Source organism: Ochotona princeps, chromosome 20, assembly GCF_030435755.1.
Source record: "Ochotona princeps isolate mOchPri1 chromosome 20, mOchPri1.hap1, whole genome shotgun sequence".
Lineage (NCBI taxonomy): Eukaryota > Metazoa > Chordata > Mammalia > Lagomorpha > Ochotonidae > Ochotona > Ochotona princeps.
This window is the reverse complement of record NC_080851.1, coordinates 30,035,767-30,063,148: the sequence shown is the minus strand read 5'-3', so window position 1 is coordinate 30,063,148 and position 27,382 is coordinate 30,035,767. Positions and strand designations below refer to the sequence as shown.

At 43.3% G+C, this 27,382-nt stretch overlaps 1 protein-coding gene across 4 annotated transcripts in view; it reads right to left on the bottom strand.

Annotated features, from left to right (window-relative positions):
* The window catches only part of HYCC1 (hyccin PI4KA lipid kinase complex subunit 1), a 97,797-nt gene extending 70,954 nt beyond the window's left edge, over window positions 1–26,843 (bottom strand). For 2 of the 4 annotated variants that reach the window (XR_009247301.1, XM_058678351.1), the window contains exon 1: window positions 26,559–26,832. The gene's annotated coding sequence lies outside the window, so the exon portion shown is untranslated. Of the gene's footprint in view, window positions 1–26,558 lie in introns of all 4 variants that reach the window. The other 2 variants (XM_058678352.1, XM_058678353.1) reach the window with 2 other exon arrangements.
* Between the last annotated feature and the right edge of the window lie 539 nt (window positions 26,844–27,382).

Genomic DNA, 27,382 nt, shown 5'->3' with positions numbered 1-27,382 from the left:
GGCAAATTTCTTTTAACTCATAAAAGGGAAAAGTATTTTAAGACATTAGAAAAAGTGTTTAAACACTAAAAATGGAATATGAAATATTAATGCTTTAGGAAGGAAAGATAACATGGTAAGATGTATACTTAAATAAACAAAAGATGAAAAGCCAACAGTTGTTTCCCAGCTGAAAGGAGCTTTTGTCCTTACCACATATCATTACAATTATAAGAACATTTTTCCATAATCTCCCAGTTCTATGATGAATAACAGTCCCAAGTAACACATCACTAAATGTTAGGTAGGGCACTAGCCCACGTGATCATAAAACAGGGGAGGTGATTTAAAATCCGTTTCCCTCTACCAACATGCACCCAGAGGCCCTTCAAACTTGCTAGCCCACCTCCACATTTCTGACTTCATATGTAACCTACTAACATTTATGGCAAAGTCTTGTTATATAACTACAACCTTTATAAATTTAATTAGATATCTCAAGTAATCTTCAAAATATCTCTCATACTTTAAAAAAAATCCTTATTCCTCTCAAAGGTAAAAGGAACAAAATTAAAATAGAAGTTTCTTGCTCTGTAACTAAATCCTATTTTTCTCAAGTTTTGAAGCAAAACATTTAAAAGGACATCACAGGGGCTGGAGCAATGGCTCAACTGGCTAAGCCTCTGCCTAACGGTGACAACATACCATATGGGCACCAGTGTGTGTCCTGGCTGGTCCACTTCCCATCCTGAGAATGCAGCAGCTGGCCGAAGTGCATGGGCTCCTGCGCCCGCCTGGGAGACCAGGAAGAAGCTCCTGGCTCCTGACTTTGGATTCAATAAGAAAGACAGAGAGGAAGATCTTCTATCCACTGGTTCACTCCCCAGGTGGCCACAATGACCAGAGCTGAGCCAATCCAAAGCCAAGAGTCAGGAGCTTCTTCCAGGTCTTCCACGCGGGTGCAGAGTTCCAAGGTTTTGGGCCATCCTTGACTGCTTTCCCAGGCCACAAGCAGGGAGCTGGTTAGAAAAAGGAGCAGCTGGGACAGGAATCAGCGCCTATATAGGATCCCGGCAGGTTCGAGGTGAGGATTTAGCCACTAGGCTATCACGCCAGGCCCCCAATAAAAAATAAAAACTGAATAAACAGGTACGAGGTTGCTCAAAGGTAATATTTTTTAAAAAAGTATATTATAATGGGATACTGGGCAGTCTAACACTGTCTGTACCAGCAAGGTCGGGGCACACTTAAATGAGACTGATTGAATTATGACTCCTTATGAAGGACTATACCATTGTAGCAACGTAGGGAAAACCTGTCAGGCAGTAGGAGTTTGGTGGGGAAATCCCAAATAAAATAAAATTTTTAAAAAAGTATATTATACAACTTGCTAGGATATCATTAGTATTTTACAGACTTAGTCCAGATAACATTAATTTTTATGTTTTCAACATATAACATTTTTCTAAACCTGATCTTATTCAATTCCCTCTTTCTTTTTTTTCCTTTTTTTTTTTATTCATTAATTACATTGTATTACATGACACAATTTCATAGGTACTGGGATTCTCCCCCATTCACCCCAAACCCTTCCCCCATGGTGAATTCCTTCACCATGATGTATAACCACAGCTCAGGTTCCGTTGGGATTCCCTAATTACAAGCTCACACCATACAGAATCCAGCATCCCACTGTCCAGTCAAGTTCAACGGCCTCTTAGGGAGGCCCTCTCAGGTTTGAAGGCAGAGCCAGCAGAGCGTCACCTCTATCAATTAGAAGCTCCAACATATCATCAGCAACAATCCAGGTACGATGAGACTGGTGCAGAGTCCACTGATTGACATAGTCTATCTTAGAGTTTCCCCTTGTCCAGTATTTCGCTGCAAGCATATAGCTGAGGTGGTTGATTGATCTACTCCATCTTCCATCTTTTCTTGGTTAATGTTTTGATTCCTCCATTTTGTTCAGGGGAATCCCCAAAGAAACTTTGAGGCGTTCCCAGTCCAGGCTCCTACATGTACTACTAGTAAGCACAGTGCCCGCCACAGTCCATCACTCCGATCAGCTGGTGGTTGTAACCCCTGGGTTGGATCTATTCTGAGCTCCGACCTCCATTGGAACCAATGAGTATTGCAGCTCTCCCCGGCTCTGCCCATCACACACTAGTCCCTCACCTAAACCAGTGGGAGGTGTGCTGGTTGGGTGCTGCATTCCCTACTGGCACAGGCCATTTCGCCTTTGCATTTTGTGTTTTGTACTGTTTTTTTTTTTATCGCAACCAAGCCTGGCCAGGCCCCCACACAGTTCCAGCGCTCGGGCTTGCCAGTGGATGACGTGAACTGACTCAGCCTGGTCTGCCCCAACCCGAGCCAAGTGTATGCCAGTGGGTCACTTTCCAAAGCCTCTTCTGGGTTGTTTACCTCCATGCTTCCTGCGTTTATTTGTAGGGTCAGTGTCCTGTCAGAGGAACTGTTCAGATTCCTCCATCCGACCCCTTCCTGGTGTCAGGCTTCAAGCATACCAGCAGGTCCTTCAGCCAGCACCACTCTTCAATCCATTCTGGTTCCTGCTGTTGAGAGTTTCAGCCCAGCCACGGCTCATCCATACCCACATATATCTCATATATGGCTCAGTTGGGGTTGAAACCTAGCCGAGCCCGTCCCACATCTATCCTGGTCCTCCGGAGCACCAAACTGTGTTGCGGTCTAATCCGGCACAGTGCATCAAGTCCGAATCGATATTTGTGCCAAGGGATTACAACTGTGACCCGACCAGAACTCAGCCCCCTTCCAGTTCCTGCGCCCCTTAGTGGTAAGCTCCACCCAGCCAAGGCCTCCCCCAAGCTTCCCAACCAGGCCTGTTCCCAGCCAGTGTTAAGTATGCCAGAGGTTGCTCTGGGTCAGCCCAGCGCGCCCCATAGACTGTCATGCTTCCTGCATAGACTCCACCGGCCCTTCTAAACTGTCCAGTGGGGTCAGAGTTTCCAGGGGATTGGTCCACGCATACCTGACACATTCTAGCCCCGAATATGGTTCTCGAATGCCAGTCAATGTCATAGTCTTGCCTTCTGTGACCCCTCTGCTGATCCCTCGTCCTATCAGGTAATGGGGTATCCTGCTGGACAAGCCCGGCAATTCCCTCTTTCTTTACTTTCATCCTAATGATGATGATTAAATTTCATCTTTCACATGCTGTCATCAGAGATGCTTGTAATTTTTATTACTGTTTAATTCATGAAACTGTATATATTTCCTTATTCCAACAGTATTTCACATGAGATCTTAACTATAGACTATTAAAAAGTTGTCACAGGGCCCGGCGGCATGGCCTAGCGGCTAAAGTCCTCGTCTTCAACGCCCCGGGATCCCATACGGGCGCCGGTTCTACTCCTAGCAGCTCCACTTCCCGTCCAGCTCCCTGCTTGTGGCCTGGGAAAGCAGTTGAGGACGGCCCAATGCTTTGGGACCCTGCACCCGCGTGGGAGACCCGGAAGAGGTTCCTGGTTCCCGGCTTCGGATCGGCGCGCACCGGCCCGTTGCGGCTCACTTGGGGAGTGAATCATTGGACGGAAGATCTTCCTCTCTGTCTCTCCTCCTCTCTGTATACCTGACTTTGTAATAAAATAAATAAGTCGTTAAAAAAAGTTGTCACAACCATTTGCTTTAAATATCATTTTGGAAATCAAATATCTATAAATGTATTGAACACGATGTAAAGTTTTAAATTTCTGTCATCCTAGGCAATGAAGATATTCCAGTAGTTTGGTTAAGCATCAGATTATCACTAAGATCTTCTTAGGCATCCGCATCTGCTATCAGAGTGCCTAAGTCTGAACTCCAACTCCACTTCTAATTACATCCTCCTTCTAGTATGCACACTGACAGGCAGTGATGATGGTAAAAGCAAAAGCACATGAATCTTGGTCACCTATATGAGAGTCCTAAAATGAGTCCTGGGCTCCTGGCTTCAGCCTGAACCAGCCCTGGCGGTTGCAGACATTTGGGGAGTGAACCAACAAATGAAAAATCAGTCTGTCCTTATTATTCTGCCCTTTAAAAATAAAAATGAAAATAATTAGGAACCAGCGTGGTAGCTTAGCAGCTAAAGTCCTCACCTTGAAGGCTTCAGGATCCCATATGGACGTCAGTTTTAATCCTGGCAGACCCACTTCCCTTCCAGCTCCCTGCTTGTAGCCTGGGAGGGCAGTGGAAGACGGCCCAAAGCCTTGGAACCCTGCACCCATGTGGGAGACCTGGGAGAGGCTCCTGGCTTTGGATTGGCTCAGCTCCAGCCATTGCAGGAGCTTGGGGAGTAAATTAAAGGATGGAAGATCTTCTCCACTGTCTCCCCTCCTCTATTTCTGACTTTGCAATAAAAAATATATAAAAATAAGCAAATGCAAACTTTAAATGATTCTTTTCATACCACGGTATGATAGAGAATGCTCAGAAGTAACCTTGAGCTTTAAATAGAAGTGCTCATCTTACCACCTGGGCAGCGCTTACCTAAAAGCAATCTAACTTGTGGAGAAATTGCCCACAGTTTTAGTCAGGTCTATTTGAAAGTTTCCTTGTGAAGGAATCTTGCAGAAATCCAAGGGAAGACCTTAAGGGAAAAAAAAGGAAATAAAACGAAAACTTAAAGCCCACTTGCTGAAGGTAGTTTGTCCACTGTGACTGCTCTGCTCCGCTCAGTGCACCTGCTGCATTCTTTATTTTAACTGGCTTCCTAACCTACACCTGTGCCCCATGATGGCTCTCCTAATCCTAGCAGGGCCCTTCTGTTCCCTACACACACTCTGCCAAATCTACACTTCTCTATGAACCACCCCCAAATTCTTTAAATAAACCGCTGAGTGTGCCAATTCCTTATCTGCAACTCGCTAATCAGTCCAGACATTGGCTCCCTGTGGCTCAACCGTTGAGACCAAGGACACAGAATCATGGGGAAGCAGATTATTTAGAAGCAACTTTCTACAGACAGAAATGATAAATATATGTAGTATCTACCTTAAATATAGTAACCCAAGAGACATCAAATAAGCTGACAGGACATGATACTTACATCAGGGAAAGCCAATCAGGTCCCACAGAAAAAGACAGTAGGCTTAGAATTGGTTAATCCCCAAAACCCATTAAGTAAACTGCTTCCAAGCCAGGTTCCTTCTACCTTGTACTTACCCCATTAATTTTTTAAGGTCTAAGCTACAATATAGCCTTGATAAATTGGCTCACAAATAACATAAAAAGAGTTGCCTAATAAATGAATAAATGAACAAATTTAGGAAACCAATGGTTTTGACTGTGAATTCTGAGTTTCAAATTGGATTTAGCTTGTTAATTAACCCTCGGTGATAGCTGGTAACACAGCATGCAATCAAGTCATCCTGAGAGCATGGAACTCGGGACCAGAGGGAAGGTAAAGAATCAGGGCTACAGCACGTTGAAGCCGTTCATGTGTGAGTGATGGTGAGTGCAATCAGAAATGACTTCGTCCCATGCGGACACCGGCCAAGTTCAGGGGGCTCCAAGCTAAGTAAATAATATAATCCTGCTGTGTATTTTTTAAAGAGATTTATTTATTTTTATTGAAAAGGCAGATTTACAGAGAGGACAGATAGGAATATCTTCCATTTGCTGGTTCACTTCCCAAGTGGCCACAACGGCTGGACCTGAACTGATTCAAAGCCAGGAGCCAGGAATTTCTTTTGGGTCACCCATACAAACACAGGGTCCTAAGGCTTTAGGCAACAAGCAGCGAGCTTCATGGGAAGTGGAGTAGCCGGGACACGAACCCGTGCCAATATGGGATTCCAGTGCTTCTTGGCGAGGATTTAGCCACTGAGCCACTGTGCTGGGCCCTAACTCTGTTTTTACCACATCTACCATGAGAATGGAATATTGATGTACGTTGAGGAAAGTTCCAATATAAAAAGTTCTAGAGGGCCCAGCGTGGTAGCCTAGCGGCTAAAGTCCTCAACTTGCACACGCTGGGATCCCAATATGGGTGCCGGTTCTAATCCCAACGGCCCTGCTTCCCATCCAGATCCCTGCTTGTGCCCTGGGAAAGCAGTCAAGGACAGCCCAAAGCCTTGGGACCCTGCACCCACGTGGGAGACCTAGATGAAGTTCCTGGTTCCTGGCTTTGAACTGGCTCAGCTTCAGCCGTTGTGGCCACTTGGGGAGTGAACTATTGGACAAAAGATCTTCCTCTCTGTCTCTCCTCCTCTCTATATATCTGAATTTCCAATAAAATTAAATAAATCTTAAAAAAATGTTCTAGAACAAATAATAAGAGAAACATCCAGGAAGAAAGCAGTAACCTTGCACAAAGATTAATGACAACAACAAAGCTAATGACTGGGAAGACAATGCAAAGAACAAAATGTTTCTATGGACTAGAATGATCAAAAGCCAGGGCTTTCTATGAGCTATAACATATAGAAAAATGAAAGCAATGATTTAGGTGATATATTTACAATTATGAGGGAAAGGAAAAAATATTCCTTCGCAGTAACTGAATATCACTAATGCTGATTTTTTAAGTTTCACTTTCCCAACAGTAAGTCCTAGTATTAAATATGCAGAATGTGGTGATCTGTGCCTCCCTTACCTCCTTCTGCCTTATACTCTAAAAGGCAAACTATCAAACATTATCAACACTGTGGTTGAGTGTATTCATGCATACTTTATGTCATTCACTTTAACCAGAGAAAAATGACCTTGAACTTACAGTACTTTCCAAATTTTTAAATTTATTTAACAACCTACTTTAAGTATCATAAATATAATGTGGAAATCATGTTTATAAAATGCTTGAAACAGTACAAAGTGATAGTTTGCAACACAAGATCACAAATAAATGACTTTTTAATACTACAAAACATTAAAGAATACAAATATAAAATTTCATTTTAAAAAAAAGCCCTTTGGTCAGTAAACCTGGATTTGCTTGCTGGAGAATTTGCTACACATGTGATTGTATAGCCAACTTCCAATTTGTTACCCAAATTAAGTATAAATACTTTGCAAGACTAATGGTGGGGGTTATAACTTTGTTTTTCATTGCAGCAAGATCCGTGACATTAATTATTTCCGAAATCACAAATCTATCAAAAAGGGTATGTTAATAAGGTCACCATCAGTGTACATAACCTTAAAGTTTATTTTTTTTGAAGTGAAAAATATGCTTTACATAGAAATTGTATAACAATGTTAAAGCTTAAAATTGTGGTAGTAATTACAAAGTTTAATCTAGTTATTATAAGCATAAATGCATATGGTATCTAATAAGCATCTATTGAATAACGAAATTAATTTTACCCTCACAAGCCTGTCAAAGCTACCACCTGCTCTCTGTCTCCATGGCAACATCCTCAGTCGGGCCTTTCCTGTTTTGGCGTGCACTGTCCAGCCAGCCTTCCAACTCATGGTTCCTTCCCTTCTCCACTGTTCCATGTATGTTACCATCACACTCATCTCCCTTTTCTTCTCAACATACTATGACCTCAGATCTTCCCCATCAAATTCCCTCTAAAATAGGGCCATGCCTTACCCCTCTGGAACATAACTTATTGCTCTTTTCCAAAATACTCCAACTTTCCTATTTTTGTCTATGCTCCTTGTCCTGGTTCCTTTTACTCCTCCGGCTGTTCACAATCTTACCCGGAAAAATCCCAGTGCTTGAGGTGAGGAAGTACATACACGGGCGAGCAAAGCGCCAAGAGGGAGTGAAGGCACTGTGACTGTCAGCAGCGAAAGCACCCTCTCATGTCTTAAAGGCTGGTTGATTGATACAGACAAACCTGACTTAGAAAATCTCTCATTTTACATGAGATTTATACAGATGCTTAGAACTGTACAAGAATTGTAAAGAGTACATTAATATAGGTGATTATGCTTAATTAGGTATAAAATTATTACAAGTGAATAATTTCAAAGATAATATTGGGTAGAAGTTTACAAGGACAATCACTGGCTAATTAAGAGTGTCCAAAGTGTTTATATCACCCTTTACAAAATGTAATTATCGTATGTGCCAAACAATTCAGGTCTTTCCTCAGTAAATCAAAGTCCATTAAGCCCTGATAGTCAATATAAAGCATAAAGTTTATATTACAGACTTTGAGATTGGTGTAAACTTTTAAACTATAAGAATTATCTCAATAATATCCATTGATTTAATCACTGTACAACTGAATATTAAGTTTAAATCCCATTGACCCTAATAACTAAAATATAAACTATAAAGTGTGTTTATATTGACAATAAAAGTCACTTCAACATCACTGACTTGATTATGTACAACTAAATGGTCAGTTGTATAATTATTAAAAACATTTCTTTTACTTTCCTTCACTGAGCCACAACTTAAAACTGGCAGTTTATCCAGACTGTAGGTTGAGAAGGGTCAGTGTGAAAACAAGAAAGCAAGGCTTGCAAAAACACTATACTATGTATTTGAATAACAACGTTATAACATTAATAATTCAACAAGCCCTTGAGTGCCTGCTCTGAAGAAGGCAAAGTGTTTCTATTACTTTACACTACTGGCAAAAGAATTGGAACATATGTGCTCAGTCCTTAAGGATCCCATAATCCACTCGGCAAAGGAGGAATGGAGGAGAAAAATGAAACGAGGCTCACCCTGCATTTTCCAGGTGAAAAATGACTAGTGTTGGAAACGTAATAAAACTAGGAGAAATGCACAAAATCGGCAACAAAGTGTTTAAAAGAAAGGTTCTGCTTTACTATGTAACGACAAAATTTCCATCAAGGGAAAAAAACCTTAAAAAACAACAAAGAAAAAAAAAGATGAACATTTTAAAAGAACACTAATCTCCCATCCCTGTTAATATTGCTCTTCATTGGAGACTTCTCAATTGCTACATTTCATCTTTCCACATAATTAAAAGAAATGCTCACCCTTTCACTGCTGCTTTCCCACTCATCAAAACTAAACACTGTTAGCTATGTTACTTCAATCTTTTTTCTACACACATAATGTGTAATCAGTAGTTCTCAAAACTGTAAGTTGTGGAGTTTAGGATGGCTGTATTTACTGTATTTATCATTGTTAAGTTTCAAAGACAAGGCCCAGTGCTCTCTATAGTCTAGTAGCTAAAGTCCTCGCCTTGCACGCACCGGGATCCCATATGGGTGCCAGTTCGCATTCAGGCTGCTCTACTTTCCATCCAGCTCCCTGCTGTGGTCTGGGAAAGCATGGAGGATGGCCCGCACTCTTGGGACCCTGCACCCACGTGGGGGACCTGGAAGAAGTTCCTGGGTTTGGATCATTGCAGCCACTTGAGGAATGAAACAGCAGACAGATCTTTCTGTCTCTCCTTCTCTCTGTAAGTCTGCCTTTCCAATAAAATAAACCTTTAAAAAAGTTTAAAAGGCATAATTTTATTCAATTCAAAATAAAAACAAGTTCATTCTATGACAGCATAACATTTTTACTTTTTTAAAAAAATATTTATTTATTTTTATTACAAAGTCAGATATACAGAGAGGAGAGACACAGAGGAAGATCTTCCATACGGTGATTCACTCCTCAAGGGACCGCAAAGGCCGGTGCGCGCCGATCTGAAGCCGGGAACCTGGAACCTCTTCTAGGTCTCCCACACAGGTGCAGGGTCCCAAAGCTTTGGACCGTCCTGGACTGCTTTCCCAGGTCACAAGCTGGGAGCTGGACGGGAAGTGGAGCAGCCAGGATTAGAACCGGCACCCATATGGGATCCCGGCACGTTCAAGGTGAGGACTTTAGCTGCTAGGTCACGCTGCGGGGCCCAACATTTTTACTTCTAAAAAAGTGAGAAAAGTGGCATTGTTTCACCTTTTCTGCAGTTTGCACAACACAGCTAGGGCCATCTAACTGCTTCCTCATTCAGACAGACATGATTCTTTCACTTCAGTTGGAAATATGTAATATATTTCTGTTGTCAGCAGTCCAATTGAGAACTACAGGATTATGGGATGGACACTGCTGGGTCCTGAAGCTTAACTCTTCAATTCACAGTTAGTTTCAGGTTCTGAAACTTAATAGTATGTGATTTTGAAGAAGTGTTTAGTTTTGACCTTTTCTAAAAAAATTCTTTAAAATTTTGCTTGCTTTTATTTGAAAAGGCAGGTTTTTACAGAGAGAAGGGTAGGCAGAAGAGAGACCTTCCATCTGCTAGTTCACTCCCCAAATGGCTGCCGTCCAAAGCCAGGAACCAGGAGTTTCCGCTGTTTCCCACATAGGTGCAGGGGCCAAGGCCTTGAGCCAACCTCAACTGCTTTCCCAGGCCATCAGCTGAGAGGCGGATCAGAGGCGGAGCAGCCAGGATGAGCACCATAAGAGCTCTGGTGCCACATGCTGAGGATTAGCTTGGGATGCCACCGTATCAACCCCTTGGTTTTGATTTTTTTTTTAACTGAAATGAATGAAAACCAGAGAATGAAAACATGATCACTGGTACTAACTATTGTGCCCACATAACAAGGTATGAGTGTGTCTAATGTTTAAATGCCAAAATTAGAACTCAATCCTTACTTCCCTGCAAATTGGAGTTGGTTCTGCGCAGCTTTGCGAAATACACAATTAAGAAATTAATAAATAAAATATGTCTTTACTGAGGCTACCCTGGTGGTGCAGTGGGTTAAGTCTTCACTTGGCATGCAGGCATCCCCTATCAGAATGCTGGTTCAAGTTCTGCTGCTCTGCCTCTGATCCACTCTTCTTTTAGTTAATGATTAAAGCATATAGTGACAAAATGCTGAGAACAGCTAAAGCAATTCAGTATTGATTGGTTAATAATCAGAGGATCTGGCAGCTATCAAAGCTATGGGCATGAGCTCAAAGACACTGATTTGTCCCTGTTGGCTGCAACACAGACAAAATAATGTATCTCATATTACACACAAGCAATTAACTCAAATCAATGTCATATTAAAAAGCATTTTATTCAGCCTTTCTCTTCCAGTTCCTACTTTGAAAAAGCAACGAGGTCTGCTGGCGGAGGCTCTTGGACACTTAAGCACACAAACAGCCCATAAACACTTCCACCCTGCCAAACCAAACAAATTCAGTTGAAACAAAGAATTAGCCAGCATCGGGGGAGCATGGAGAAGAGGCAATGGGTCATTACCTTCTCCAGCAATCGATTGAAATGCCTCTCCCCTGTGTCTGGCCTGAAGGAAACAGAAAAGGTCTGCAGGTTTTGACACTAGGCTTGGCAGACTGTTCTCCAGAAAAGGTAAATTATGGGTGTTTGGGATTCCCCCGTATCCAAGCACACAAGCACTCTGTATTGCTTTGCTAGGGCTGCCGTAACTAAGAACCCAAGCCTGGCCAGCTTGGACAAGTGAAATGTACTTTGCTGTAGTTCTCTAGGCTGGAGGTCTGGCATCAAGAGGTTGGCAGGGTTGTCTCCTCAGGAGAGCAATGAGAGAGAGCTCTAGTCCAGGCCCTTCTACATGGCTTACACACAACCACTGCCTCCCTGTCTTTACGATGTCTTCCCTTTCCCTGTGTCCTCTCCCAAAGTCCTGTTACACAGCCATTGACCATGCTGGGCTAGGGCCCACCCTAATTACTTCATCTTAGTGACCTCTGAAAAAAATCCCATTTCCAATTGCTGTTACATCCTGAAGCTGAGGGTTTAGGGCTTCAACACACACATGTTCCAGAGGCCACGGTCAGGCCTTTAATGTTACCAGAGCTATAATCAACTAGGATCCAGCAATGGATCTTTTCCTTTTTAAAATATTTATTTATTTGAAAGGCAGAATTTTATATTTATATATAGAGAGAGAGAGAGAGAGAAAGGGAGAGAGAGAGGGAGATCTTCTATCCACTGGTTGACTCCCCAAATGGCTACAAGGGCCAGAGCTGGGGCAGAATCTGAAATTCCAGTTGGATCTTGCCCAGGAGAGACAGGGACTTAGAGGGACCCAAGCCTTTGTGCTATCCTCTACTGCTTTCTTGGGTGCATCAGCAGGGAGCTGGAATCAGAAGTGGAGCAACCTGGACTCGAACCAGAACACAAATGGGATACCAACACCACAAGTAGTGGCTCAACCAGCTGCACAACACTTACCCAAATTAATCTTTTCTTGTGATAAAGATGTTTAAATATCATCCACATATTCATAAACTGTTAACTGTTTACTCTTTCCCAGATGCTAGATTTATAAAAATGAATAGAAGCAAGCAACTCACTGAGCGATTAAGTCTACTATTGGAAACCAGTAAACCTAAAACACAGTCAAAGAGAGAATCACTTATTCTCTGTTGAAATAAATCAAGGTGAATAAAGGTATAAGCCAGAAAAATAAAAATAAATGCTATGGGTAAAAAAAAAAATGAAAAGAGATGTAAAATAAAGCCCATTGTAAACAAGATCTCTGCTACAATTCGCCTGTTTTTGCTCTCTTTCCCAGATATAATGGCAAACAGAAATACTTTCCAAAGTACAGCTCTACTTCAATTCCTTAAAGCTTTTTGTATTCTAAGTGGCAGTTTCCCTGCTGCAATTCTGGGGACAAAGGAAGAGAGAAATGTCAAGAGAACCAAATTCCAATTAACTTGTGGGCTGACGTCTTAGCGTGAGTCACTGCCCTTTAATAAGCTGGAACAAGACTCTCAACCATTATTGAAGTCTGCCAACAGAGACTCAGATGTCCAAAAAAAAAACTGTGGGCAAAGAGGGTGGTGCAAGGAGAAAATGCAAATAAGCACAGTTAATGGCAGGTATGTGTACTAACAGGGCCATCATTACAATAAAAGCAATAGATTTTAACTACAAAAATGTTCTTTTTTCGCAATCAGAAACTCAGTAGATTTTACTGGGTTGGTTTTCTTGGTTTAAATATAACTGGATATATATATTTATATATATGTGATAAATAGTATATAATAAGTAGTGTATATATGTATATATATTAATAAGTAGTTTAGTGTGTCCTTTGGTTCACATTAACTGGGGTTAGTAAACAAATGGTTTTAGCAGAGGCTGAACTTCATTTTTTAAATAATGTCTTTGGTATCAGGTTAATAAAGCACCTGCATTGGGTGCTGGTTCATATTCTGTTTGTGACAGTGGCCTGGGAAAGCAATGGATCAAGTCCTTGGACCCCTACAGCCACATGGGAGACCCAAAGGAAGCTTTGGGCTCCTGGTTTTGGATTGACTCAGGTCCAGCCATTGAGGCCATTTAGCGAGTGAATCAAGCGAATGGAGGATCTCTCTTTTCTTTCTCTCTGTAAAACCCACCTTTTAAATAAAAATAACTAAATCTTAAAAAAAAATGTCGGGCCTGACTCCATGGCCTAGCGGCTGAAGTCCCAGCTTGAGCACACCAGAATCCCATGTGGGTGCCGGTTCTGGTCCTGGCAGCTCCACTTCCCATCCAGCTGCCTGCTTGTGGCCTGGGAAGGCAGTCCAGGACGGCCCAGGGCCTTGGGACCCTGCACCCGCGTGGGAGACGTAGAAGAAGTTCCTGGCTCCTGGCTTTGGAACGGCGAGTACCAGCCGTTGCACTCACTTGGGGAGTGAATCATCAGATGGAGGATCTTCCTCTGTGTCTCTCCTCCTCTCTGTATATCTGACTTTGTAATGAAAATAAAATAAATCTTTAAAAAAAATACTGTCAAAAAATTGTCTTTTATTGGTATAACAAAATGCAACCTAGACTTGTTTTTGTAGCTGAATATGAGACTAAGATGAGCACAGGTATTTCCATCTTGATACCTTCCAAACCACTTCAAAATCCTATAAGAATGTTTAATTCCACAAAGCATCTCTTTGTCAATTATTTATTATTTCTGAAGAAAGAATATATTTAAAAAGCAAACCTCTGCTTAGGCTATTTTGCCAATAACTAATTCCCAATAGATGAAATTTAAATTCAATAAATCACATTATATCATAATATCCTCTTTGCAGCTCCACAAGTGTCTACTCTGATGACTACTTTGTGACCAGCTCAACACAATCTCCACTAAGGAACTGGGCCTTTCTGAGGAGCTATCCAGAGCTGCGTGCATAACTGAAGGTATGGCTTTTGTTGCTTATTTTTTTTAAAAAATCATTTATTTTTATTGGAAAATCAGATATACAGAGAGGAGGAGAAACAGGAAGATTTTCCATCTGCTGGTTCACTCCCTGAGTGGCCACAGTGGCTGGAACCGAGCTGATCTGAAGTCAGGAGCTTCTTCTGGGTCCCCCACGCGGGTGCAGGATCCCAAGGCTTTTGGACATCCTCCACTTCCCTCCCAGGCCACAAGTAGGGAGCTGGGTGGAAAATGGGGCTGCTGGGATTAGAACCAGCACCCATATGAGACTCTGGTGCGTGCAAGTGGAGGACTTTAGCCACCAGGCTACCACGCTGGGCCCAAAGTTATGGTTTTTTAAAATGATTAATTAATTTATTTATTTGAAAATCATAAGTACAGTGAGACAAAGGAGTTATCTTCCATCCACTGGTTCATGCTCTAGATGGCTGCAAGAAGTGAGGGCCAGGAGCTTTATCCAGACCTCCAACATGGGTGGCAAGGGCACAAACATTTGGGTCACCTGCTGCTTTTCCCAGGTCATTAGTGGAAAGCTAGATTGGAAGTGGAACAACCATCACATGAGCCAGCACCCCCACATGGGATGCCAGTATCACAGGGGGTGGTGTTACCTGTTACCCCATAATGCCAACCAGAAGCTTCCCTTCCCCTCAAGCTATCACAACCATGCGGAAATAGAATCTATAACCTAGGAATAGTGATTGCTAAAAATCAAACGTTGTAAAAATGGAAGGGGAGTTTATTAATAGGAATCCTCTTGTAAAACATTTAAAATTTTTGTTTGTCTTATTCATTTCCGTTGATTTGAAAGGCAGAGTGACAAATGCCTTCAATAGCTAAGGCTGAGTCAGGTTAGAGCCTAGAACTCCACCCAGTGCCCAAGCTCTTGAACCATTATATGCTCTTTCCCAGGAAACACTAAAAAGAAGCTGAATAGGAAACAGACCAGCTGGGACTTGAACCTGCACTGATGCACCAGATGCAGGCTTTACAAGCAACCTAACCTGTTGTGCCACAATGCCTACCCCTTTTAAAAATACATATTTAATGTGTATTTATTTTCATCTATTTGAAAGGCAGAATGGCACAGAAAGAGGATAAAACATTTTAAATTGATGATATGAATGACACAAACACAGCAGGAGAAAGTGTAAGTTCTCAGCCACTCCTTTCTGTAAGAAGGGAAATCAGAACATACTCCTCTGACCTTCCACAATGCTTTGACATAGCTCAGGACACAGAGGAAGCAACAGGGCATAAAGAGAAGCTGTCTACCTTTGGAGTCTAAAAATCTCATGACACCTTCCAGTTTTGGTCCAAAACTTAAACTTTCTAAATCTCAGTTTCCTTAACTGTGAAGGATAAGGTAATGTTTTAGGGAATATAAAAAAAAGAAAACACAAATAAAGCAACAGCATACAGTAGGTGCTCAATAAGACTCCTCCATCACTCGAGACTGTGTTTCAGGGTCTCACAGCTGGTGAAGAGGCAGAAGGGGCAGAGCAAAGCTTCATCAGACTCTCCAGTGACAGCCATTCTTACCTGTTCTGGCATGGGTGTCCTGATTGCCTAGTCTGTTACCCCTGCCTCCACTAACTCACCATCAGTTTACTCCTTAACCTCCTTCACTGGGTAAATTCGGTTCTTTCGGTATACTCTCCGTGACTTCATGAATGACACAGTTATCGGCTCTTTCTCTTGAACCCTGCAGCACACATCCTCCCTTCGGAAACTACTTCTCTATACCTCACTGATGCCGATATTCCACTCCTATCATCCTGTAATCAGGCTTCACTTCACTACCCTTACCCAACAGCTTATTCCATTTACACATTTCTGACATTCCTACTGGTTGACGCTTCTTCCCCCAGGAGTCTCCAAAATACTTTTTCCTTCCTCTCCACTCCCTTTTACAGGAACCACTCAAAGTTCACAACTTCCCACCATAGTCTTCCTCTCTCATCTACTACCAGTGTGTGCCCTGCTGTGAGGAGCTATATCACTACCCACTACAGTAACATCTACTGACAAACAAACCAGTTAGAACCTCAAAAATGAGACCAAAACAGCAGATGCCTTAAAGGGACTTCAAAAAAGTTTGCAAAATATATATATATACACACATATTTTATATATATATATGTATATATATATATATACATGTTATATATGTATATACATATATATAAAGGTAAGTTTGCTTTGATCCAAACTGCTTTTGAAATTCATGTTCAGTTTTTTCATATTGTGCATTTTCCAAGAATTCCCTCATATGCACTGATTTTAAGGAAATTTGTACAAAATAAACTTGTGTTTTCATTCCATTCTCCCTGGTCTTTCTGAGGGCCCTCAGATGTGTCTGGCAAACTTATTCAGGAGGTCTCACTGGCAACTTTTATGCCCCTACAGGAGAGGAAGTGGGGAAGGAAGACTGTGTGTGCTGATTAGAACCAATACCTTAAATGGATTACGTACTGTCAGTTGACAAAGTGACAAAAAGCAAGAGTTCAAAAAAGATAACAGTCCACATGTGCTTGTCAAATTTCACCACTTTAAAGACTTACACTATTCTCTTGGATTTCCAAACCTACACAGCACTCCATAAAACAGTAAATGTAAAACTCGCAAAAGCTGAAAACTAAAACAATTTTCATAGTGCAGATTAAGAATTCAGAAACAATGTTTTTCTTAAGTCACATGCAAATTACTGAATGAATCCTTGTGCATTTATTTGAGAAAGCAACTTATGTTCCTCAACTAATCAAAAGACGCTTTGTTCCACAAAATACACACCACACAGACACTGTTTAGCATTTACTACGAACAGGCTACCAGGATGCAAGGCTCAGCAATGACAAACATTTAAACTAGAATGGAAGAGAACCCAGGGTTTCCAACACTCCTTGATCCTTGATATGTGGTGTGATAACATCACATTCTTTCTGATGTACAAAAAATGATTCAAGAACATAAATTGATCCTGAACATTCACCAAATTTAAACATGAATATATAAAATACATAGATAAAAATGTAAAGTCTTATCATCCCATGCACATCCCACCCCATTCACCTATCACAACTGTATTAGGCTGTATTTATTAAAACAGCAGAAACTACAACACCAACACAAAAAAGATCAGGAATTATTATGATGGGATTGCAAACATTAAAAAGGAAAAACAATCAGATGCTCAAATAAAATGGAAAACATTAGGATACTGACTTTAAAACATAGGTTATAGCATCAGGCAAGAACTGAACTTAAACCCTTAGTACTCTACTACTAACTAGATGTTGATCTTTAACCAGTGCGTCTCAATTTATTTGTAGAACACAAATAACAATTTGTATCACAGAGTTACACAATATAAAACTATATCCATTCAGAAACTACATCAGCACATACTAAGATTTCAATAAATGGCATTCAATCCATTAAGTCCTAAACATTTTTAAAACTAAGCTGTTCCAAAGTTACCAAGGAAAAGATGAATTCCCGGACATAAAAGTCAGCAAATTTGTCCCTCTCCTTGTCATTCTTTCAAACAAAATAAATTTTTTAAAAAAGAGGAAATACGACCATATTTACCATCTATCTCAGTATCAAAACAGAAAACAAAGAACTGTATTTCCTTAACATGATAAAAATTGGGACTACAGGACCTGGCGTGGTAGCCTAGTAGCTAAAGTTCTCCCCTTGCATACACTGGGATCCCATATGAGCACCAGTTCCTATCCCAGCTGCTCCACTTCCCTTCTAGTATAAAGCAGTCCAGGACGGCCCAAAGCCTTGGGACCCTGCACCCGCATGGGAGACCCAAGAGAGGCTTTTGGCTCCTGGCTCCTGGCTCTTAGCTGCTGATCGGCTCAGCTCCAGCCACTGTGGCCACTTGGGGAGTGGACCAATGGATGGAAGATCTTTCTCTGTCTCTCCTTCTTTCTGTAAATCTGACTTTCCAATAACATAAGTAAATAAATAAATCTTAATAAAATTATAAAAATTGTGACTACAAACTGTGAAACCCTAACAGATTCTCATTCAACTGAGAAATGAGATAAGGATGTTTACTCTCCACTACCCCCAAATTAACATTATTTTAGAAGCTCTGATTGATGTAATAGGAAAAAAGAAACAAAGATTAAATGTTGGCAAGATGACATTTATAAAGGCTATGACTGAGCTATTATCAAATTTTGCAAACTATTAAAACTAAGAATTTCATAAACAGGATCGTTAGGAAATCACCAATTTTTCTGTTCCATCAGGAGAGATGTAATCTTCTTTCTTTTTTTTAACCTTCTTTTTTTTTATTATTATATTTTGGACAATCTTTACAATGTAATCTTCTTTCTAATAAGATGAAAAAAAAATGATTCCCTTCACAATAGGATCAACAAGTTATCAAATACCACTTTATAAATGGCCAGAATCCACTTTAAAGAAAACTCAACACTCTGCTTTTGCACTACAGAGGATGACCTGAAGAACAGCTGATAGTAATGCAGAGAGAGCAAAACTATCTTTAGAAAATTAATATAGGTGTTCCAATAAAACTTTTTTGATATTCATAAATTAAAGGTAATTTGAAATGTGAAAATGCTTTGAAAGATAATGCTGGGGATTCACACACCACATACTAAGAGACATCCAAAAGTTACAAAGGTCAGGACAGTTTGGAATTACTGGAACAAACATAAAAAGCCAAAGAAATAGAACACCTCAAAAAATCATAGTCTATATCAACAGGTTGATCATGTACAAATGATTTGGTATTTAAAACCTCTAGGAAGAAATAATTCTTCCAAAAATAGTATTAAAATAAGTGACTTGTCACTCTAAATGAAAATATACTGCGAACAGACTAAAGGGCATAAATGGTTCTTTTTTTTTTTTTTTAAAGATTTTATTGTTATTGGAAAGCCGGATATACAGAGAGGAGGAGAGACAGAGAGGAAGATCTTCCATCCGATGTTTCACTCCCCAAGTGAGCCGCAACGGGCCGGTACGCGCCAATCCGATGCCGAGAACCAGGAACCTCTTCCGGGTCTCCCACGCGGGTGCAGTGTCCCAATGCATTGGGCCGTCCTCAACTGCTTTCCCAGGCCCACAAGCAGGGAGCTGGATGGGAAGTGGAGCTGCCGGGATTAGAACCGGCGCCCATATGGGATCCCGGGGTATTCAAGGCGAGGACTTTAGCCGCTAGGCCACGCCGCCAGGCCCCATAAATGCTTCTTAAATGAAGTTAATATAAGGAAACAGAGATAAATGGCTATGTAACTTGGATGCGCCAAGGCCTTTCGAAGCTGGCAGGATACCATAAATGAAAAATGTGATTGATTTAAATACATTAAAAACATGAAGAGCTTACTGAAAAAGAACAGCTCTCACCAAAAACAAATTACAATGCCAGTGCTGAACTGAGGAAATTACAAGCATTATAATTTCACAAAGTCCTAATAGTGTGTATACACAAAGAGAACCCATGACTTGGTTTTTAAAGTTCTACATCATAACTGACAAAGAACACTGACAGACAAAAGAAATGTGACTATTTAGTGTCGCTAATAAAAACATTTACGGAAGATAACTTTCCACGTCGAAGCAGCAATCTTTCAGCAGTAAGGGTTAAGCAGGAAAAGTATACAGGCAATCTCAAGTACAACTCATCAAGAGTAAATAAACTTTTCAGGGAGACATCTTTTAATAAACATTAAGCCACTAAAATATGCTTACTTTATGATTTCAGTATATATGAAGAACACAAGATGTGGGCAGGGATTCATCTGTCAAGAAGCTAACTGCTAGCTACTCATTCAGAATTACTGAAAAGTGATTAGATTTTCAACTACTGACATGACAGCTAAATAAATTAAGGTAAATCTATATATCAGAACAGGAGGCACATATTTAAAATGACATGATGTTATAAAGAATAATATTTATTGACTCAGGTTAGCATTCATCACCTTGTAAGTGAAAATAAGCCAAAGAAAAAATGGTTGTTGTCAAAGTTTCAAAAATCAAATTATCGTTATGGCTTCTTTATGTTGACAGAAAGAAATAACTGAATACTCACTTAAAAGGACCCATAAAGGGCCCGGCGGCGTGGCCTAGAGGCTAAAGTCCTTGCCTTGAACACCCTGGGATCCCATATGGGCGCCGGTTCTAGTCCCGGCAGCTCCACTTCCCATCCAGCTCCCTGCTTGTGAGGACGGCCCAATGTATTAGAACCCTGCACCCGCGTGGGAGACCCAGAAGAGGTTCCTGGTTCCCGGCATCGGATCGGCGCGCACCGGCCATTGCGGCTCACTTGGGGAGTGAAACATCGGATGGAAGATCTTCCTCTCTGTCTCTCCTCCTCTCTGTATATCCGGCTTCGTAGTAAAATAAATAAATCTTTAAAAAAAAAAACAAATAAAAGGACCCATAAAGTTATCCTTAAAGTATTGGCAATAAATTTTTTCTGTATGGAGACATTACTGGTATTATTTATTATTTACACTTTCTTGCATTTTCCAGATTTCCTACAATGGTTACATATTATACGAGTAACTAAGAAAATACAAGAGGCCAGCACTGCAGCCCAGTGGGCTAAATGGCTGCCTGCAGTGTCAGATCCCATATGGGCACCTGTTTAAGTCCTGACTGCTCCACTTCCAATCCAACTCTCTTTTAATGTATCTGGAAAAGCACCAAAAGATGGCAAAGCACTTGGAGCCCTGCACCATGCGGGAGACCCAGATGAAACCCTTGACTACCGGCTTCAGCATGGTCTAGCCCCGTCTGTTGTGGCCATGTGGGCAAAGAACCAACAGACAGAAGATTCTCTCTCTGTAACTCTACCTTTTGAATAAATAAATAATTTTTACAATAGTGCTATTGCTTTAGAAACAAGAATATCCCCAATTATGCTTTCACAGTGACAGTCATGCCAAATTTGGGGAGGCCTTCTCTCTCGAGGTCAGATCATCCACTGATCCCTAAATCACAATAAAAGAACTCTAGAGAGACAACCAGACAAAACTTTTCATTCTGCCTTTGCTGCAGCACTCAGACTTTAGCTATCTGGGATCCCTAAGTCAGGGCTGAGGAATAATCCCTGGACTTCACTTTACCAAATATCCATAAAGGGGGAAAAAATAGTGGTGGGAACAAAGGTCTCACCTCTCTCTAGACAGAAGCTGTAGACCTTTGACAATGCCTAGTCACAACCCTTCTCTGTCTCACTCCGGAGCCTGCGCAATGATTTTCTCCTCCAGTGGATGATCAGGCATGGGACCAAAGGGCAAGCCAGCAAGAGCTCTGGGGAGAGACACTTTTAGCAAGCTCAAGTGCGAGAGGGCCACCAAGAGGCTGCAAACACTGACTTCCCAAAGAGCAGCCAGAGTCCGAATGCTGGGTCTCAACTGCTCCCCTTCAGATCAAAGACATCAGAGGGTGGTCCAGGGACCCCGGGCTCACAATATTAAGACATTGCCTACTTTTTTTAAAAAAAAAATACGTCAGAGGTGCTTCCAGAACTCCTCTTGAACCTACACAGCAGCTAGGAGGACAGCATGTTCTTTACCTCACATTCTTTTGTAGAGATCTTGCCTCTAGAACTGTCTTCCTCTTTTACTGATCAGGGCTCTGAATCCACTTCCATCTTCACAGGGCCTTAATTACAATAATTAGCTCATCTTCCCCAAATCTCCAGCTTCCCTGTCTTACTTTCCTTGAATGTGTAAACAGACGTTTCTTCAACCTAGATTGTTCTGCAGTGACTTGCAACCATGGAAATTACCTAGGAAACTATTTTTTAAGTGCCAATACACATGATCTATAGTGACAAAAATCAGTGGTGGGACAGACACTGTGGCATGGCAGTTAAAGCTACCACCTGCAGAGCTGGCATCCTATTTGGGCATCGATTTCAGTCCAAGCTGCTCTACTTCTGACCCAGGTCTCTACTAACGTGCCTGGGAAGATGGCCATGTCCTCGGGTCCCTATACCCACATGGTAGGCCCAGAGAAAACTCGTGGCTCCAACCTAGCACAGTCCCAGCTATGGCACTCACAGATGAACCAACAGATGAAAGATTCTGTCTCTCCTTTCTCTATAATTCTGCCTTTCAAATAAACAAATATCCCCCCCCCAAAAAAAAGCAGATTCTCATCTTGGAGATGAGAAAGAACGATTACACAGGGATACGAGGAAACGTCTGGGGGTGATGGGTATGTGATACTAGTTTTACAGATATCAACATACATCAAACATTAACTCTTCATACTTTAAAGAAGTGTAGGACCTGGCTCAAGCACCGGTATCCCATATAGGCATGAATTTGTATTCTGGCTCTCTACTTCCCAGCCAGCTCCCTGCCTGTGGCCTGGGAAAGCAATAGAGGATGGCCCAAAGCCTTGGGACCCTGCATCCATGCGGGAAACATCGAAGAGGCTCCTGGCTTCAGATCAGATCAGATCAGCGCTGGCCATTACAGCCACTTGGGGAGTAAACCAGCAGATAGAAGATTTTTCTCTCTGTCTCTCTTTCTCTATATAAATCTGTTTTTCCATTAAAAACAAATAATTTTTTTAAATGTAGTTTTTCATATGTTAATTATAATTCATTAGAAGTGCTGAAGCTTATGCTGATATCTGGGTCCAATCCATCTTTCCCAAACTGGTTCCCTTTGAAATCAGAAGTCTTACTCCCTCAGCAGCTAGAACGGACAAGTACTGCTTTGTGGCTATCACTCCCTCCCTTCTTCTATTTGAAAGGCAGAGACAGAGGTTTGCTGTCCACTGATTCTCTCCCCGAATGCCTGCTACAGCTGAGGCTGGGCTGTGCCCGCAGCAAGGAGTCCAGGCCTCAGTCTGGCTCTCTCACAGGGGAGGCAGGCACCCACCTAACCAAGCCATCACCCCCTGCCTCCCAGGCTGTGCTTCAGAAAGCAGTGGAGGACCGGGACTCGGGCACTGTGACAAGGGATGAGGGTACCAAGGTGTCTGACTTGATCCTGAAGAGCAGTGGTCCTCCCTCCTGTCTTACCACTCCCAACCTAGACTCTACTCCACACATAGCATTTTTCTCCATCTCTGGTTTGGGGGCTTGTGCCTCCTTATCTGCCCTGGTAATTCTCGAGGGGAAAAGGATGACCAACGGCTTTTTGGTTTTCAATCTTCCTGACAAGACTCAAGTCTTTCTACTTCATCACCACTCAGTCTTCCATGGGTTTCTGAAGCAGTCCTCGGTTACAACTGTACTTGCCCAAGTTCTCTAAGTACTCCCAGCTACATTACTGGACCCTAATGTTCTCTCCTGGACACTTCTTTGCAAGATCAAGGCCTGGCAGACAAGGCGCCATTGTGACACTTTCATCTCATGTCGCAGTGTCTACCTTCAAGTTCTTGCTCTGCTCCCAATTCTAGTTTATTTGGATCCCTGCCAGCCAAGGGCCAGACCCAACTGCATTTCCAGCTCCTGCCTTCAGCCTGGCCTAGCTATGCTAAACAAAAATGCACCATATAGTTCTCAAAAAAATAAAAACCCAGAAGAAAGGATGTTGAGTATTTTAACTAGAAAGAAGTGCTAGCTGTTTGACAAACTATGTTTGCCCTGTTTGAAGGTTATACAATGTGTACATGTATCAAAACATGACATGGTTACCACATACATGCAATTGAGAAGTAATCAAAATGCTTTCAATTAAAAAAAAAAAAAAGGGAATCCAACATTGAAGGCATAATCCTCCCAGTGCTTCTGAGCCGAGTCCAACCCCAGAGCCTGGATTCCCCGAGATGATCAGGACTATTAGGTTGTGCCTCACTCTGCCAGAAGGAGGGTTGAGAATGCAAGGCCAACAAACGGCTTCTCATTTGTCATCTTCGCTAAGGCACCAACGCCCTGCTCTATCTCTCTATCTACCTCGCCATCCTCATCTCCCACCTTTCCCCTGCTGGCCCTCGCATCCAAGCCATGTCAAGGCCAACGTCACAGACTCCATCACCTGACACTGTGACTGTCAATGACTTCTGTGAACTGCCATGGTCTCTCGTGCCTGCCTGCCTTCCCTCTCACTTACCACATTTTCCTCGTGGAAAGTCACTCCGTTACCTCTTGCACTGGGCAAGATGGCATCATCCTGCCAAACCCCACTTCCACCCCCACCCGAAGTCACTTACTATCCAACCACCGACACCTAACTTCCCTTCCCAGGCACAGCTCTAGCCACACCTGCTTCACAGCATGACAACTCAAACTTTACCATCATGTTACCAACAACCTGAATATCAGACAATAAATTCCTTGAGGACAAAATCTATGACTGTCATTTCTATACTCCTAGTCCTTATTCATTGCCTGGGGTGCTGCCAAAGAAGTTTACGCTTCATTTGGATGATTTATAAAGGGTGCACTTGATGCACAAAAAAAAAGTTTTGAATACCAAGATCATTTTAAGATTTCTTTGGATTCATTCTAAGATATTAGACAAAAAGAATGCTAGAGAAAACAGTTAGATACAAGATATTTTCAAACCCAACGGATGCTGCATCGAACACTTGAATATATCTAAACTCATTGTCTAAACTGCACCACTCTTAAAATGCGACACAGATTTCATGAATGGAACAACACAGAGAAGGCACTAGTGCAGGCACAGCAGACCAGCTAACGCCTTGTTGGGTGTTCACATCTAGCTGCAGCTGGAGCTGACAACCAAGCACTAATGTCAGTAAAGCAAACAGGATGAAAATAAGCCAAGGCCAGAACGCGTGTTCTAAACACATGATGGTATTCCTCCTTGTCCCTCTGTGGAAATGGGCTGATCATTTCAACAGTTAACTTTGAGGCAAGCATCAGCCAAGAGGATTTTGACGACCTTCCTCCCTCTCCTTTCTTGCCTCTACTTGAACTTCAAAAATCTGGTGCTTCCAACAAATATGCCTCTCGTGAACCTTAAAATGTTACTAACCTCGGGCCCAGCTGCGTGGCCTAGCGGCTAAAGTCCTCGCCTTGAACACACCGGGATCCCATATGGGCACTGGTTCTAATCCCGGCAGCTCCACTTCCCATCCAGCTCCCTGCTTGTGGCCTGGGAAAGCAGTCGAGGATGGCCCAGGGCTTTGGGACCCTGCACCTGTGTGGGAGACCCGGGGAAAGTCCCTGGTTCCCGGCTTCAGATGGGCATACCACCGGCCGTTGCGCTCACTTGGGGAGTGAATCATTGGACGGAGGATCTTCCCCTCTGTCTCTCCTCCTCTCTGTATATCTTTTTAACAAAAAAATAAATAAATCTTTCAAAAAAAATGTTACTAACCTAAAGCTTCATGTGGACACCACCTGCAGAATATTCTCACAGAAAAGCAGCTCTCAGGTGCTCAGCACATCATGCCTCAAGGTTACACCATGCCAATAATAAGAAGTAAAAAGCTGTAAAAGCCCACACTGTAAAGTGTGAGGTCCACCTGGTCCATAAAGGATTGTATGGCTCAAACGATACTGAATTTGCAAAATAAATTAATAATAATGACAGTAATATAGCGAAGCTCTCTAGGTGCCTTGCTGCCCAGCTTCTGGGATTCACAGAAGCTGTGGCTTGAAGCAAACCCCTCCTACTTCAAGAGCAGAACTGCTGGGCCCCCCGTTTTTTTTTTTTATCAGGGAGCCAGAGGTTGTGTGCAGCAAGAAGCCACTTGGGCAAAATGCAAACCTTGCAGGCACGTCCAAACTCTGGAGGTACAGAGCACACAAGTGCACGCCGCCGGAGGGCGGACAGCCAGCTCTGTTGAGGCGTGCCAACTTGGGGGGGTGTCTCTGAATGCGCTGATTTTTCAGCCAAGCCCCCCACGGTTCTCCAACGTCTCCAAGGAAAACAACCGATTAGAAAGAAGCGAGCCAGCCACGGGGGGGGGCTCGCCAGGGCGATGACCTGGTAAGGAAGAGGACTGGCCTTCCCACCCTCTATGAGAGGAGGAAATGTGGGACCGTGGTGGTCCCCCCAGTCTGGCCTCGCCTTGGTGGGTAAGGTGGGTGGTGGTGAGTGGGAAGAAAGCGCGGGCATCCAGGAAGGGTAGGTGGGCGAGGCCGCGGCGGGCTTGGGGCTCCGACCCCTAGGCCCACCCGGCCGAGGGGCAGCGGCGGCCGCCAGGTCACGCCCAGCGGCTGCACCGCGCTCCTCCAGGGGAAGCAGCTCCAAGTCTCCGCGCGCGCACACCACACATACACACACACACACACACACACACACACACACACACAGCTGCCGCCGCGCCGGGCTGGCTGCGCCCACTTCGGGGCCAGCGGGGTCGGCCGCTGCCCACCCGCCTGCCCTCTGCTGCCCACCCCGCGGAGCCTCGCGCGGGAGCCGTTACCGTCCACGGAGCCTCCTCCCCTGGGGACAGAGTCCCGGTTCCCTCCCGGCCCGCCGCCTCTCCACCCTGACGAGAGAAGGGGGAAAAAAAAAAGTTCTCTGTGTCCGGACGCCCTGAGGGAAGGGAGGAGAGGGCCGGCGAGGGGTCGCCCCGGCCGGACTCACCAGGGCTGCTCCCGGAGCTCCGACCCGCGCGGCCGCTCGCACCCACAGCTTCGGCGGCTGCTCGGCTCTCTCCCTCTCTGCCGACTGGCGGCGGCACCACCTGCCCCCCCACCTGCCTCCCTTCTTCCTCAGCACAGCGGGTCCCGGCGAGCCATCTTCCCCTCCTCTTACTGACTGACAACCCAGCCCCGGAGAGCCGCCACTGCCGCCAGCCACTCTGACAGGCACGGCCGAGGACCCGTCTCCAGGCAGCCAACCACCACCGCCCCACGCCAGTGGAGCCTATCGTTGTTCTCCGGGGCGGGACCAGAACAACTTCTTCACCAATGAGAACCTCCCGCTGCTGGGTGCGGGGCGGAGCGTTAAGGAGGAGGGGGAGGTGGGCGGGAAGACAACCAGAGTGGGCGTGGTCGGATCTATGGGCGTGGCCGGTGCTGGGGATGATTGACTGCGGGGGTTTGTGGTCGCGGCCCGAAGATAGCGATCCCCAGCCAAGGTTTCAGTCTCTAAGCCCTTGGGGCTCACGCAGGCCCTGCTCAAGGTGGTGTGAACTGTCATCAGAAGAGGGAACAAAATGATGTGTCCGTTTATTGTCCGGGAGCATTTACTCCCTAGTCATTAAATTCAAAGAATATTTCAAAATCTTCCTCCACAGTCTCAAAAAGAAAAAAACAAGTACGTCTTTTGCAAAACAGTAATTTTTTTAAAAACCCCTATGCCTCCCTTGCCTGTTATTGCTTAAGGTCTGGATCCTGAGCACGTCTTAAACAACTCCTGCATACAATTATATTCCTGCCATTTTCAACCTTTTAGACGCCACCTGC